Raw genomic sequence first — 14,956 nt, forward strand, 5'->3', positions numbered from 1 at the left:
TGCCACAGTTGTTTTCCTTTCTGCCATGTTACCTTCTCGAGCAGTTTGCCTTAGGAAAGACATGAATCACAGTAAGTTCATGGGATAGCCACTACCCAAATTGCTTGCTTCACAAGCGTGTCACTGGTTATAAGCTTTTGATTAAGACCAAGATCAAGATTCTATCTCCAGTAGTTTGTGAGTAGCATGTTACATACTGTATATACTAGCTGTGTAAGCCGGTGCTGTAAAAAGCCCAGGCTCCTAGAAACTATTGAAACCATCAGAAAAAAATTTGAAATGCAGAGTCAGTGGTTTCATTCTGCGGACGTGTTCAACCCAGGTCTATCAGAGGCTAAGCAAGTTTCTCTGTCGTTTGTCTTTCCTCAGTGGTTTTACTTTGGTTACAGAATCACTTTCTTTCAGCTTCATGCTGTAGCCTCGTATGTCTTTCTTGTTCCAACTTGTTAACTTGGGGCCGCCTTGCTGGCTCTTTGACCTTCAAGGTGTAGCCTCTAACTTCTGGGCCAGACAGACAGACACATACACACAGTTCCATGCGTAGACATTTATATACTGTATACGACTAGTCATGGTACCTGTTGAAGACCGGTAATAGAATAAATTTAAAAGTATTTGACATTTAGATATTACTTACCTTATGTATACACTCAGCATTCCACTTTTGCCTTTCCTGCATATCTTAATTTGACTCAATTGGTCTTGGCCAGCACTTTCTGTCTCGACCGAATTCCTATAAAGTCGGCTTCTCCGACTCCATTATTTCAAGGTGCTTTGCTCACCTCACATCTGCTTTTGGACTAACCACAATGGTAGATGGGACCCCATTACCTACTGTGAAAACATCATGTGTATTCTTGTGAATACGTCCCGTCTTTGAAGGTGACTCTCAGCATTCCTCGTACAACCTGGGTGTCCTTATGGGTGCTAGCCTCCCTTGCCTGGTACTTCATGTCTTGATCGGGTTTGTCTGAGCAACCACAGCAAACCTGACCAATGAGACTAAAGCCAAACTGACAAAGCCACAGACATTACATTTACATTAACATGTCTTTGCTTGGCAGACGCCTTTATCCAAGGTGATTTACAAAAGAGGTAAATATAATCAAGTAATGTAACAAATACTTTACAATCATGGATTAACAACCCACAAAGAAATTGAATTTAATGTAACAACAAATCAACCAACACTTACTATGAAGGATCACAGAGAAAAGTTTTTTTTTCTCTTCAGTCAGTTAGATATTTACACAACAGAAGGGTCTTCATTTGTTTCTTAAATACTTTGAGGGAGTCAGCAGTATGGATGGTAGATCGTTCCACCAACTGGGAACTACACAGAAAAAGAGTCTGGACTGAGACTTGATACCACGCAGAGGTGGCATCACCAGATGCTGTTCACTGTCAGACCTGAGTGGGTGAGAAGGAGCACAACACCTCACCAGTGTCTTCAGATACTCAGGTGCTGACCCACTGACTACTCTGTAGGCAGGCATAAGGGATTTGAACCTAATGTGTGCTGCTAGAGGGATCCAATGTAGCAACCTGAATAGAGGAGTGGCATGTGCCCGTCTCGGCTGGTTAAATACATGATGGACCGCTGCATTCTGGACCATCTGCAGTGGCTTGAAAGCACATGCAGATATGCTTGCCAGAAGAGATTTGCAGTACTCCAGATGTGACGAGACCAAAGCCTGGACCAGAAGTTGTGCTGCATATTCCTTTTGATAGATAGATAGATAGATAGATACTTTATTAATCCCAAGGGGAAATTCACATAATCCAGCAGCAGTATACTGATACAAAGAAACAATATTAAATTAAATAGTAATAAAAATGAAAAAAATAAAATTAATGTTAGCATTTACTCCCCCGGGTGGAATTGAAGAGTCGCATAGTGTGGGGGAGGAACGATCTCCTCGGTCTGTCAGTGGAGCAGGACAGTGACAAAAGTCTGTCACTGAAGCTACTCCTCTGCCTGGAGATGACACTGTTCAGTGGATGCAGTGGATTATTCATGATTGACAGGAGTTTGCTTAATGATCTTGCGGATGTTGTACAGCATGAACCTGCATGAATGAGAAACAATAGAAATGTGGTCAGAAAAAAGATAGCTGCTGTGACAATAATTGAGTCCAGACATCATAAAAAAGGTTTGGGACAGCCACCTGTATAATATCCCTGACTACAAAAGGCTTTTAAAGTAACAGAGATATTCACCAGACTGAGTCCAAAACTGAATTGATTCATTGTAAGTAAGATGGCGGTTTTAAAGGCCCATATAGGAAATGACGCCAGCAAATGCTCCAGAACTGGAAGTGACATTGTCTGGCCTGGAAGTGATATCTGCGGAGGTGCCGGAACCTGGCAGGATTTCCCGGGAAAGGGTTTCAGGGAACTAAGAAAGACAGTCAGTGTACCCTGCCACCCCCTGGTTGAATGTGTTATTACAATTATTTAAGTCCTTTAGCTGCCTCCTACTCAAATGTGTGTGACACTGTTCATCATTCACCACACCAAAGGTTGTGTACAGACTTAGCAAGTGTTAGTGACCATGAACCAAGCTCTACAGAGATGGGGAGTTGAACAGGCTGGCTGGCCAAGATCAGAAGAAGTTTAGTTTTTGCCAGGTTCAGCTGTAGGTTGTGGTCCTTCATACAGGACCATATCAGTGAGACATGGAGAGACTTTAGCTGATACCATGTTGTCCTCAGGAAGGAATATCAGGTACAGCTGTGTATCATCGGCATATCGCTGATAAGAGAAGCCATAGGATTGGATTATGGAGTCCATTGAGTTGATGTACAGACAGAAAAGTAGACCCAGCACCGACCCTTGGGGCACCCTTGTACATGTCTGATGCAGCCTTGACATCTCACCTCGCCAGGACACACTGTAGGGTCTGCCCAACCTTCTGAGAGCAGACCCAGTGATTCCAAAGTCAAGGAGGGTGGCAAGAAGGATGTTGTTGTTGACTGTATCAAAGGCAGATGAGAGATCTAGAAGGATGAGGTCCAATGATGTGTTGGTAGCTCTGGCAAACCATTGCTGGTCAACCTCAGTCAGTCGAGTGGTTCCTCTTGAAGCCAGACTGGTTGGTATCAACCAATCCATTCTGGACAAAGAAGGAAGAGACCTGGTTTGAAACAACACATTCGTATTTTGGAAAGAAAGTAAAGGAAAGAGACCGGACTGTAAATGTTCACCTTAGGATGGATCGAGTGTTGATTTTTAGAGCAGTGGGTTTATCAGAGAGTGTATGAAGATAGTAGGAAATGTGCTGGAGCTGATTGAGGTGTTAATGATGTGTGTAACTGCAGAAATGAGTAAGATAGAGATGGCCTGAAGGAAATTTGAGATGATAGGGTCAAGTGGACAGGTACTGGGGTGATTGAGGAGGAGGTCGGAAACATCAGTGGCAGAGAGTGGAGAGAAGGTGGAGATTGTTTGGTGGTGCTTGAAAGGAGGCATAATGGATGCCACTGAGGGTTTAGGATTGACATCACATTTTATTATATAGTTAGATAAAAAAAACTCCAGCTTCCAGAGATATAAATCCATTTTAATAGCTTTTCAGTTGCAAAGCTGAAATCTAAACACTGTGATTTTGAGTCTGATAAAAAAAGACAAAACGATTTTCCACAGAACTGAATTCAAGTTCTAAAGCAGTGAGGTGGCAATTTAAATTCTCACCATTACAATCTCTGGCAGTGTGGAGTGGAGCTGTAGTACCAGGCGACTGCATGGTTTTGCCGGCTTGACATCATAATAAAACGATTAATAATGTTATCATTCTCATAACTCCAGTAAGCTTATTTGTGACTATTGACCTTTCATTTAGTGTATGTGCTTCATGTATCTCTGTGATCATGGTCATGTTTTAATTTAATTTCACATGAGGGGGTATCATTTATGTATTTTTTTTTTTTTGCACTAAGGCCCATCAAATTCTAGTCTGTGATTATTAGAATAATCATTCATGTAGCTGAGGCTCCACTTCTCATATATTACAGAAAGTGCTGCATAGCCAAATGAGACGTGAAAATGGGAGAAGGGGTTAGAGTTTCATGTCATTCTGTTAAGCACACAGTGTCACTAAGAAGTCCAGTTGATGAGAGTTTTACCTTTCTCATACCATTTTTATTTTCTCTCTATTATAAAAGGAAATCCTGAGACAAGACTTTTTGAAAGAGATCATTTTTGGCCATGAGATTTTTTCAAGTCCTTCCCTCCTCTCAACCATATTCAATCACAGCCACGATCCTCTCACCTCTTATTCGTGGGAATGCTTTTGTCAGACACAGTTCCTGCTCTAATAGCTCTTATATATTTTTACGTTTTCCTCACTTTAAGTTCAAAATAAAGGAAGGCTTATTATGTCCAAATCTTATTGAAGAATTTCATCCCGAAAGGTTATCAACAGAAGAAATGAGTACACGGGCTATCCTAGCACCAAGAAACGATAAAGTCAAACGATCTAACGCAAAAATTGTCAATCGGTTACACAGCAAATTGGTTAAATACGTATCAATAGACTATGCTGGAACAGTTGGTGGTGATCGTGCAGAAGATGAAAACATCAACTTACAATATCCCGTAGAATATCTACAACCATTAACACCGTCCGATCTTCCACCGAATGAATTACTGTAGAAAGGAGGATGTATCCAAGAAAGGTAATGTAGTACATCTTCCGCGGATAACATTAAGACACCAAAGGAGATCTTGATATGCCATTCGTAATAAAAGTTAACAGTTTCCCGTTAGAATAGCTTTTGCTATTTGGAAGCCTGCCTCGGACACAGATAGGCAGACACCAATGGTTTAAAACGCCACACATGTTTATTCATATTTACACTATGTACAAATGTCCCGCACACAACCCAGTGCCCCTGCACCACACATCCTCAGTCCATGCCTCTTAACCTCCTGTCCTCTCTTCACCGCCTCCACTCCTCTCCTCCAGGCTTCATCCTCTTCCACCCAACTCCAGCTAGTGAATGGAGGGAATCGGCCCCTTTTAAGTCCATCTGGCCGTGCTCCAGGTGCCTCCTGATGAGCTTCCGGCAGCACTTCCTGGTGTGGAGGAAGTGCCACACGAGCACCCAGAGGCACTCCGGGTGTCCCTGGTGAAGGTGCTGGCAGAAGTGCTGACGTCCAGGGCTTCTCAGGCGTTCAATCGCCCCCTGGCAGTGACTAAAGGCCCCTATAGTGTTGAGCTTCCATGCTTCGTTCCCGTGGCCTCTATACCACCCAGGGCGGCTGCCCTCTCCCGGTCCTTCCAGGCGTCCCAGCTGCATACCGCCCCCAGCCACTGACTCACCACAGCTATGACAATTAACAAATATCAGAGCCAAACATTAAAAAAAAGTCAGTTTATTTATTAGAAAGAAACAAAATTCACTCATGGGCAGTTATACGTTGCATTGTCACAATGAAAGTCCAAACATAGAATCAAAATTAAATGCGATATTGACGAAAATGTAATTCAAAAAATAGTTTTTACTGAAGTTTTACAGTAAAAGTGTATGTTTAAAAAGAATTTGCATATAATGCAGTGAATAATTGTAACGCAAAATGAAACATAATTTGCTTTCAAATAATTATGTTTTACTATTTTTTTTACTTTAATTACTCGCTTTAATGTAAAATAGTTAGTTCTATTATACTTATGTAACAATTCCCATGAAAATAACAATCTGTTTAAATACGTGAGCGGCTGAACCACAAAGTGGCTACCACATAGTGCCTGCCAGGGGGTTGGCGAGTGAAGCAAGCAGGGGGCAGAGCCCCGTAGTATGCTATAATTTTCTAATACCCCAAAAAATATAAAAGAAAGCAGCATGAGATTCTCATTTACTGTAGTCCTTCCCTGACTCCGCTCTTTCCAATTCTAACCTTGCAGTGAGCTGGGGCCTGTCCTGGCAGGATACTAATCTTGGAGGAGTGGTGGTAGGTCCTGACAAGACACACTGGGCACAGGACTACATTAATTTAATCTACACATATACCCCAGTGAGCTAAGAGAGGTGGGGGACACACAAATCTTTTGCATTTTGTAGTGTGCTAATGAAACACGGGGACCTACAGTCCTAAAATAAAGGCAGCTCATGTAGAGCAAGATGAACCTATCAATTTTGGCAACAGATCCATTTGTGTTCACCATTAACAAATTCCGCCTTATGGTGACCACATTAGTGATCTACCTTTCCTAAGTTAGTGCTCTTCAAACAAACATTGATCTAAGGATGTTAAAGCAATGCTTGCATATGGTCGGGACTTTCAAGAGCTTGACGATGAAATTTTTTAATTTTTATTCGGGCAACACATCCTTTTGTTCTCAACATTATAAACTACAGCACGGCATCGATCAATCGATCACATCACTAATGTCCCTTTTATAAATAGAATGGTCCTCAAGGAAACGTCAGTGTAAGGATATAAAAGCAAAGCTTTCAGGTGCTCCGAAATTCTGAGTATTTCACGATCGAACTTTTCAATTTTGGCAACACATCCTTCTGTTTTTAACATTAAAAAATACAGCTTGTCACTGATCATATCACTGAGGTAATTTAGCTAAGTAGTGGTCTTCAAACAAGCATTGGTCTAAGGATGTACAGTAAAAGCAAAGCTTTCATATGGTTGGACTCTTTGACAGTCTTCTTGATTGTCGCTGTGCAATTCTGTCTCTGGACTTTGTCTTGTATGCCTTGTGTTTGTCTGCTACTTATTAGCTCTGCATTAAGGGCTACTTTTTGTCTGCCAGTAGGTGTGGCAGAAAAGTAATGTGACTGGCAACACTGCAAGCGATCTGGCAACGCTGTGCTGTTGTCCTTGATAGAGCACGTGTATCAGTACCCTCCCATAGCTCAGTGCGAGTTTCAACTCCTTCCGTTAACTACGTGATTTTTGTGACTGCTATTAGCGAAGTTGTGTTTTTGGTTGTGCGTCACGCAAAATGGAACAGCGGAATTTGGAGCAACGTTGTGCCATTAAACGGCAAGTGTGACGTTTGAAAAGTTAAAACAGGCCTATGGGGAACATTCTTTATCCCGAGCTCAAGTTTTTCGTTGGCACAAATCATTTTTGGAAGGCAGAAAACACGTTGAATATGAACACCATTCAGGGAGGACCTCAACTTCAAAAACCAATGAAAACATCGAACGTGTGAACACTCTTGTGAGATCAGACCGTCGTTTAACATTAAAAATGTTGAGTGAACAATTAAATTTGAACAGATTTACCGTTCATCAAATTTTGACTGAACATTTGCACATGTGAAAGGTCTGTGCCAAAATGGTGCCGAAAAACTGCCCTCTCCATAACAGAATTTTTGACCTCAAAAGTCATTCCTGTGGTTCCCCAGCCCCCTTATTCACCTGACCTCAGTCCGTGTGACTTTTTCCTTTTTCTTAAACTGAAAAATGTCCTCAAAGGACGTCATTTCGGGACTTTAGAAAACATCCAAAAGAGTGTAACGGACATGCTGAAGACCATACCGGTTGAAGACTTCCAGCGCTGCTACCAACAGTGGGAACAACGTCTCCATCGGTGTGTAGCTGCCCAAGGGAACTACTTTGAAGGGGATAACATTGATGTTTGAAAAAAATAAAAACTTTGGTAAATAAAAAATCAGTCTCATTACTTTTCTGCCACACCTCATCAATATATATATCTTGTCATTTTATTCTTCCTTCACCTTTTGTTATTAACCTGATGCTCAGCAGATGTCACTGCTCTTTTTTATGCCATTATACTGGTTATTACTTGGTTTTGTGGTCACTTTTCTATATGCATGTGACCACAGGTCACATTCCCTTCCGTTATTGACATTTTATAAAGTTAAATGTTGGATAATGAATAAACACAACACACTTGATTATGAATTCTGGACACGCATTGTGTCCTGTAGGATTATCAATTGACAGGCTTGTGAGGGCCGTGGTTTTATTGCAATAAATATTTTTCGCCATCGGTAAAGTGACCACCAGATTTCTGCGACCTAAAATTTGTTGAATTTCAAGAACATTTCAGGCCATGTTCCGGATTAGTTCTTGCTTGTCTATGTGCTTCAGCAGCTTGCCTGCTTATTCTTCTTTGTTCTTCATCACTTAATCACTTTTTGTGATGTGGTTGATGCTCCACAGATGTCACTGCTCTTTTTTTTTCTTCCTTTTCTTCCAATTATGGTGTTCCTTGTCACATGATCAGCCACAGCAATTTACTTGACTTTCAGGAGGTGTCGCTGCTCTTCTTTTTCTTTCCGCCATTTCACATGGTTTTGCGATTACTTTGGTGTAATAAACACACAACCATAAGACATGGCCTCCAAGTTGCCGCAACCTAAAATTTTTTGAATTTCAAAAACAAATCAGACTATGTTAAGGATTATATCTTGCTTGTCTGTGTGCTTCAGCGTCTTGTCTGCTTATTCTTTCTTGTTCTTCGTCACTTAATCACCTTCTTTGATGTGGTTGACACTCAGCAGATGTTGCTCCTCTGCATTTACTTTCTTCCAATTATTATGATCCTTGTCAAATGATCAGCCTCAGCGATTTACTTGACTTTCAGGAGATGTTGCTGTTCTTCTTTTTCTTTCCTCTATGTCACATGGTTTTGCAATTACTTTGCTGCAATAAACACACACGACCACATATCTTGGCCACAGGTTCCTGCTACGTAAGATTTTTTAAATTTCCAGAATGTATCCGATCATAAACATTTGATTAAGAAAATAATTTTTATCATAATTTTATTTTCATTTAGTTTTTCTGAGGGTTAGGGAGCCATGAGGATCTTTGTTTTGGCATAAGGGGCCTTAGAAGAAACAGTTTTAGAAGCACTGGTCTAATTGATTCCTTGGAATGGTTTTCCTAGCTTGAATTATTTCACTATGTTGTTTTGGTAATTGGAATTTATTATTATTACGGTTTTTGTGCAATTGCTGCTGCTTTTCTTTCTTATTCACTCATCACATGATATCTCTTTACAGGAAATCTGCTGCCCTTCTATGTACTTTGTGGGTTGAACCCCAGGAGGCAGGCCCCCCTGACATCACTGCTGCTGGGTCCTCCCTCCAGCTTTAGAAGTGGAGCAGAGAAGAGGATCCATCAGTAGGTCCATGAGTATTGTTATTTCCTTTGGTTTTTCTTTCTGTGTTTTTTGTGTATTGATTGCACAATTTTGTATTTGTGACTTTGTTTGTTAGTTTGTAGATTGCCGTTTTAGGCAAATCCTTTTTTGCCTTATTTTTGCCCTTTTTCCATGTTTTCCTATTTTTATTAATAAATCTTCTAATTAATAAAGATTCCTGTTCCAGTGGTGTCTACAAGCCAGGGTGTTATGGTTTACTGTCCCTCATAAGACATTCTGGAGCTTTCATAGCATTCTGATCTTTTAAAAGCCAGCATGTGGTAATTGGAGCTAGCTGACTTGGGGAGCCTCTTCTGTACAGGTCTCCGTTCCGGATCATTTTAGTGACCTTTTCACCAGGTCGCCAGATCACAACATAATGAACCACCCAACTAATTAAAAAAACATCCTTAAAAGCATCTTTATTGTGAATCTGTTCAGGTTAAACTAAACTTTTTGCGACATTCTCTGAATGAGGCAGATTAAAAAAAAATCAGTATACTGCTGCTGGATTATGTGAATTTCCCCTTGGGATTAATAAAGTATATATATATATATATATATATATATATATATATATATATATATATATATATATATATATATATATATATACTAGCAGAATACCCGCTTCAGGCGAGAAGTAGTGTGTTAAAGAAGTTATGAAAAGAAAAGGAAAAATTTTAAAAATAACGTAACATGATTGTTAATGTAATTGGTTTGTCATTTATATGAGTGTTGTTCTCATATCTATATCTATCTATATATCTATCTATATATATATATATATATATATATATATATATATTGTGAACCCGGTCCTGACACAGACAGGTGGACATCTTGTTAAAACACCACCCCATGTTTATTAAATACAATATTTACAAATATTGGTCACTCAGACCCAGTTCAAAGTGCACAATACCCCAATAAACACACAGTCCTGGCCACAATGCCTTGTCTTCGGGCCGCCTCCACAGCTCCTCTTGCCTCGTCCTCCTTCCACCCGACTCTAGCCTCGAATGAATGGAGACGGCCCCTTTTATATGGTTCCCGGATGAGCCCCAGGTGTTCCGGGCATTCCTCCTCTGGCCACGCCCCAGCGTGGCGGAAGTGCCGGCTGTCCTTCCGGCTGCTGTCCGGGCGCCGTCATAAATCTTCCCCCCAGCACTTCCTGGTGTGGCAGAAGTGCTGGGGTAACAGGTCCCCAAGGCATTGGGGCGCCTCCTGGCGGTGACCACGGGCCCCTACAGGGTGGGGCTTCCATGCCCGGTACCCGTGGCCCCCAAAGCAACCCGGAAGGCAACCCCCACGTGATCCAGGGTGGGTGCAGACCCACATCCAGTCCTTCATGTCGTCCTGGCCGGGTCATGGCCCCTGGCATCCCTGACAATATATATATATATATATATATATATATATATATATATATATATATATATATATATCAAAATACCCACGCATGCCAGCAGAGAAGTAAAAAGAAAAGGAAACATTTTAATAATAAGGTAACATGATTGACAATGTAATTGATTTGTCATTGTCATGAGTGTTGCTGGTATATATATATATATATATATATATATATATATATATATATATATATATATATATATATATATATATATATATATATATATATATATATATATATATACACATATATATATACATACGACTATATATGTATATACTAGCAAAATACCCGCGCTTCGCAGCGGAGAAGTAGTGTGTTAAAGAAGTAATGAAAAATTAAAGGGAACATTTTGAAAATAACGTAACATTATTGTCAATGTAATTGTTTTGTCACTGTTATGAGTGTTGCTGTAATATATATATATATATACACATTGTAACAGATTCAACAGGAGACAACAAAAAGGTTTGGGGTTTTCCGGCCCCTTATATTGTCGACACTCCAGTATTTCAAACAAACACTTAGGTCAAACATAAACAATTCATGCGCGACGCCATACTAGGCCGGCCATTTTTATATGGGAGGAGCCGGAAGTGCAGGAATGCTGGGAAGGAGTGTGATGGATGATGGGAGAAACTGACATCATCAAAGATGGCGGAGGGAGGGCGGAAGTAGACGTACTGCGGGCAGGTCTTTATGGCGGAGTGTCTTTGGGTCTGGAAAACAAAGAAACAAGGTTAGTACCCCGCCATTCCCCGCCGGCGAACATCCTTCGATGTGTTTTAAGATCCGTCCGCGATCTCCTACTTGCGCATGCGTGACAAGACCCCCCCCTCAGCCCGAAACCGTCAGGACGGCCGGACCGACCCGAGAGGTCGTGGATACGGGAGAGGGCATCGGCGTTGGCCTGAAGGCCGCCACGGCGATAAGTGACGGTGAACTTATAAGGTTGTAAGTCCAAAAACCACCTGGTGACCCGCGGGTTCGACTCTTTATGCAAGGACATCCACTGCAACGCGGCATGGTCAGTCACCAGAGTGAACTCGCGACCCAACAGGTAGTACCGGAGATAAGTCACAGCCCACTTTATGGCCAGGGCTTCCCTCTCCACCGCCGCATACCGGGTCTCCCGGTCCAGCAGTTTCCGGCTCAGGTACATTACGGGGTGTTCAACACCATCGATACTTTGGCTCAACACGGCACCCAAGCCTGTGTCCGAGCATCGGTCTGGAGGATAAAGGGAGCTCCAAAATCCGGAGTCCGTAACACAGGTGCCGACGCTAGGGCCTTCTTTAAGTCACTGAATGCATGTTCCGCCACATCGTTCCATACCACGTGGAGGGGAGCACCTTTCTTTGTTAAATTAGTCAAGGGTGCTGCTCTTTCGGAGAAACGGGTACGAACCGGCGGTAATACCCAGCTAGCCCCAAGAAAGCCTGCACCTGTTTCTTGGTACTCGGACGGGGCCATTCCAGGATGTCTTTAACTTTGGAGCATTGTGGTCTCACCTGTCCTCGTCCCACTAGGTACCCTAAATACTTGGCCTCCTGTAAGCCAAAGAAACATTTTCGGGGATTAATACGGAGGCCGGCGTTAGCCAATGTTGCGAGGACAGCTGAGAGCTGCAATAAATGTTCCTCCCAGGTGCCGGAATAGATGACTACATCATCGAGGTAGGCGGCACTATAGGACTGGTGGGGCTTCAACACTCTATCCACCAGACGTTGAAAGGTAGCCGGTGCCCTGTGCAGCCCAAATGGGAGGACCTTGTACTGCCAATGCCCGCTAGGGGTGCTAAAGGCTGTTTTTTCTTTCGCGGATGCCGTTAAAGGAATCTGCCAATACCCTTTTGTCATGTCAAGGGTAGTCAAGTATCGGGCGGCACCTAGCCGCTCAAGAAGGTCATCAATGCTGGGCATCGGGTAAGCATCGAATTTGGAGATCTGATTCAGACGTCTAAAGTCATTACAGAACCTCCATGAGCCGTCAGGCTTGGAAACAAGGACAATTGGACTAGACCAGGGGCTGTTACTTTCCTCAATTATGTCCATATCCAACATCCGTTGCACCTCCAGTTCCACTTCGGCGCGTTTTGCCTCAGGGAGTCGGTAGGGCCTCTCCCGAACGATCATCCCGGGTTCAGTGATTATGTCGTGCGCAATCAGTGTGGTTTGGCCCGGTATCTCGCTCACCACTTCAGGGATGGCGTGTACAGTTTTAATAATCTCCTGCCGTTGTAAGGGGGTAAGCTCTTTAAGGAGGTTAAGGGCGTTCCCACCAGCGAATAAGGAGAGGGACCTACTAGCATTGGGAGACTCTTCCCGGTCTTTCCAAGGCTTTAATAAATTGACATGGTAGATCCTCTCGGTCGGTCGGCGATTAGGTTGGACAACCAAATAGTCGACCAGTCCTTTTCTCTCCTTAACCTCGTATGGCCCTTGCCAGTGAGCTAACAATTTAGAATGGGATGTGGGAACGAGTACCATCACTTGATCCCCCGGACGGAACTCTCGGAGGACTGAGTTACGGTTGTAGCACCGGACCTGATCTGCCTGCGCACGAGTCACGTGGTCTTTTAGTATTGGTTTGATTTTTTCGAGCTTATCACGTAGTTGCGCAACATACTCGAGCACATTTGAGGAGGGCAGGGGTTCGGCCTCCCAGCCCTCTTTTAGGATATCCAAAAGTCTCCGGGGCTGTCGCCCATACAATAATTCAAAAGGGGAGAAGCCCGTGGACGCTTGGGGTACCTCCCTGTAGGCAAAAAGGACGAGCGGAAGGAGCTGGTCCCAATTCCTGCCATCGGCGCTGACTACCTTACGGAGCATCTGTTTGAGTGTCTGGTTAAAGCGTTCTACCAACCCGTCTGTTTGGGGGTGATAGACAGACGTCTTTAGGTGCTTTATCCTGAGTAATCTGGCATCTTCCTTGAACGTATCCGAAGTGAATGGTGTACCCTGGTCCATGAGGACTTCTTTGGGGATACCCACTCTTGAAAATAAATTAACCAGTTCCCGTGCGATATTTTTTGTAGTAGCGGAGCACAGGGGAACCGCCTCTGGGTATCGGGTCGCATAATCAACCATGACTAATATATATTTGTAGCCACGGTTTGAGGGTTCCAGGGGTCCAACTAAATCTACCCCTATTCTGTCAAACGGGACGTCTATTAAAAGAATAGGGACGAGAGGAGCGCGGTCCCTCCTCGGAATCTGGCGAATCTGACATTCCGGACAGGACTGACAGAAACGCCGGACCTCCTCATTGATCCCAGGCCAATAAAAGCGGAGTTTAACTCTCTAATGTTTTTCGCCCCAAGATGGGCCTAAGAGGTGGCGTGTGCTAGTTCACTCACCTCCCGCCGGAAGGTACGTGGCACTAACAACAGTTTCCGCACCTCACCCTCGTAAGTTGCCACCCGATACAACAGATCATTTTCTAACACAAAGAAGGGCTTGCGTGGCATGGAACCATCAGCATGTGTGCTACCAGGAAGAACAACTGCATTCCGGGCAAACCGCAGGGAATCATCATTCCACTGTTCTCTTTTAAAAGACGCAGGCGTAGACCGAAATTGATGATCCAGGTTGCTTAGTGGATCTTGAGACGGGTTTGGCGGAAGTGTCCCCCGGCTTGTCCCTTCCCCGGCGGATACTTCCGGGTCAGAGGGTGCCACTCGGGAATCCACTCCCGACATGCCTGCGCCATCTTGGCTTGCCCCTGTGCATGGCGTGGAGATCGCGGGAAGGGCACCTCGTCCCCTCATGGCTAGACCCAAGGAGGCTCTGGGAGCGGTGTTCATCCTACCGCTGCTAATTTTGGACCAGTCTTGCCCCAAGATTACCGGATAGGGGGGTTCAGGCAACACCGCGACCATCAAATTGGACACCTGCCCCTTCCAGGTAACGTAACACTGGGCGGATCGATATGATCTGGTCTCCCCATGTACACAGGTGACTTGTAAATGTTTCGTGAGCCACTGTCGCGGTAAGACAAAACGGCGAGCAACAATGGTAATGTTACTGCCGGAGTCGAACAAAGCCACCACAGAGTGCCCATTTAACAACACCACTCCCGTATTCGGACTTGCCAGCGGGTGAGACGGAGTACAGTACCTCTCTTTAGTAGCACAGGTGCAGTCCATCGGCTCCGATGATGTGTTGAGGGGGCAGGTTGGCAGTAGATGACCGGTCTCTCCACACTTGTAACAGCGTGGGGAGGCCGGCTTTTCTTTAAATTTCTGCGGCGCTTCCGCAGCGCGTCGAGAGGGCTCGGGGTGGGCCACCCGTCCCTGTCGATTCCCACGCGCTTGCCGTTCCGATCCCCCGGATCGGTAGACCGCCAGTTAACGTTCCAGTACCTCCAGGAGACCTGACATTTCCTTATAAGGATGGGACCGGACCTGCT

This window comes from Polypterus senegalus, chromosome 12, assembly GCF_016835505.1.
Source record: "Polypterus senegalus isolate Bchr_013 chromosome 12, ASM1683550v1, whole genome shotgun sequence".
Classification (NCBI taxonomy): domain Eukaryota; kingdom Metazoa; phylum Chordata; class Cladistia; order Polypteriformes; family Polypteridae; genus Polypterus; species Polypterus senegalus.